At 29.8% G+C, this 2,637-nt stretch overlaps 1 pseudogene; it reads right to left on the reverse strand.

The window, feature by feature from the left end:
* Window positions 1–247: 247 nt before the first annotated feature.
* On the reverse strand, window positions 248–1,160 carry LOC120578082 (major pollen allergen Lol p 11-like; annotated as a pseudogene).
* Window positions 1,161–2,637: the final 1,477 nt, after the last annotated feature.

Genomic DNA, 2,637 nt, shown 5'->3' on the forward strand with positions numbered 1-2,637 from the left:
ACAATAATTGTCAATATATAATGAATAATAGAAGAATGACTTGTTAAAAATATAAATAATAGAAGAATAATTCTTTTCTGTAGAAATAAAAATGAAATAATGCTCATAGATATAAAATACCAAATCTCTCCAAATTCTCATTCAATACTCAATGAACAAGAGTTTGTATTTTTTTTTTGGTAACGCACAACAAGAGTTTGTATAGTTACACATAATAACCAATAACACATTTTTGCAGAGAAATAAATAATTTAAACAGATACAGGTTGTGCCAATAGAATTTTCACAACATTAAGTGGCCTTTATTTTATTTTTCGTTTAGGATTAACGAATAAGTTGAATGATTGTTTTATCAAAGCTTGTCCACACCAAACTGGTTTTCAAGCCTTTCACAATCAGGAGCAATATTCTTTTCTCTGAATATAAGGGTATTAAGAATGCGAACCACGGAATCAGGACCCACGTTCTTGGTTGGGACAATCATGGCGGATTTGTTCTCCATTAAATGTGTGCATGTACCCTTTTTATTTTCGGGTTTCACCATGCAAACGTCTTCTTTGTGATTACCTTTACATACAATCATGTAGAAACCATCTTTGTCGGTGGTACCCTCTGTCTTGAATGTCACATTTTTCTCTCCCTTAGTGCACTCTAAAGTCACTTTAACACCTGCACATCATTTGATCAAGATTAAACCGTCAAGAATCCGAGCAAATTGAAATAACAACGAAAATTCAGCGACAAAAATTAAAATTAAAATTAAAATCATCTCTAATTTCGTCGTTAAATGTCAAAGATGTTAGTCTAGCATTAATGATATATTAATATTATATATATTTATATGATGTCATGATGATAAATTATGGGTTAGAAAATATAAGTTGTGTCATAATATTGTTGTTATTTACCTTCTAGAGGTTTGCACAACCTTGTCTGTATTCCGAAGGCGCAAGGATCACAGATGATCTGGCCATTAACAACGAAAAAAATCACCTTTAGTAGCTGGAAAGTTAATTTTTTTATTTGCCAAGACAGATGAGATGCAAAAAGCTGAAACAATGAGAGCAACGATAGCAAATGATCTTGCCATTTTATTTGTTTATTTATTGTTGTTTGTTGATGGTTGTTTGTTGTTCTGATCTTTATTTTCCCTTGTGATGAAAAACAATGTGATACTACCAACTTATATAGGAGCATGCAATAATCTTGGTCCAATCGTTTGTGTGTGGTAATTAACTAATTATGGAGTTTGTTATATTTGGAATGAGAAAGACTTGCTCATATTTTGATTTTTCACCATTGGTTTATTTGACTTAACAAATGCATTAGATAAAATTTTGGAGCCTCTTTCAAATTTGTATAGCCAATTTGGAGAAATAAATATAATTACTATCAATTGTGTTGGACATGATTTATTTTAATTTATTTTATCTAAATTAGAGAAAATAAACAAAATGCCTGTGTAGTTAAAAAGTTCAAAATTGGAACCGAAGTTTTACATCTTGAGAGTTTACCTCAACTCGTTTTACCTAGGTAAACTCGACTCGAGAACTCGTACGAGTTTACCTAAAATTAAAATTAATTTCTTATTTATTATTTACATGACATATGTAAGCTAATAAATTAGTTAATTTCTTCAAAAGATCAATCCTTTTAAAGTTCCATAACATCATTTTACTTTTCTAGCATCACTAGAGATGTCTTTTTGGAAAAAAAAACAATATTTTACTTTTTTAGCATCACCATTAACATCCGATCCATAGTTTCGCCCTATATCAATCCTATTACCCATAATATTTTTCCTCCCTTTTCCTCTAAATGAATTCGGCTTTGAAATAAAACGGGTCAAAAAAACGGCACAATTTTTCTTAAGAAAATTTTTGACGTAAACTCGGTCGAGTTAACTCGAGTCAAACTCGTTAAACATTCCGATTTTACAAGAAATCAAGTTTACCTCAGAGTTAACACGATTTTGGTATCTCAAAACGTAAACTCAGCGAATTAACACTCGATTTGTGGAACCTTGATTGTAACCTCTTATTTAGGACGTTAGAACCTCCATTTTTTATTTTTAAAAAGTCATCTTGCATTGTTTGTGTGATTTTTTATTTATTTTATAATTAGCACATTTAAAAAAATGATTAGACACTAACAATAGATAAGTTCAACTGGATAGATATTCTCTTATGTATGAAAAAAAATTCAGTTGAAAAGAGAGAATTCACCTTACCCTTCACAAGTTAATTGCAAGACATTAATCACTACTAAACATTGGTAAAAAAAAAATCCACTAGACAACTCAATACTTTAACATTAAAAGAGGCGGGCTAAAACATTCAAACCCTTTATTTTTAGTTTTTTTTTATAGGGGAAACTCTATTTTAAGTTGGTCTGCTCCACACCATCACTTTACATAAGAGAATATACAAATAAAAACATCTGTACACCCTTGTCTTTGAAATTTTTTATTTTATTTTACAAAGATCACATATTTAAGCTAACAAAATGTAACTTAGGCAACTTGAATCCATGGTCTACAAAAATTCATAGTTACTTAGGCAACTTGATTTTACAAATAATCATAAGTTATTAGTACTAACTAAAGATTGTTTTTTCACAATGTTACATAGGCAACAT

Source organism: Medicago truncatula, chromosome 2, assembly GCF_003473485.1.
Source record: "Medicago truncatula cultivar Jemalong A17 chromosome 2, MtrunA17r5.0-ANR, whole genome shotgun sequence".
In the NCBI taxonomy this organism is placed as follows: Eukaryota; Viridiplantae; Streptophyta; class Magnoliopsida; order Fabales; family Fabaceae; genus Medicago; species Medicago truncatula.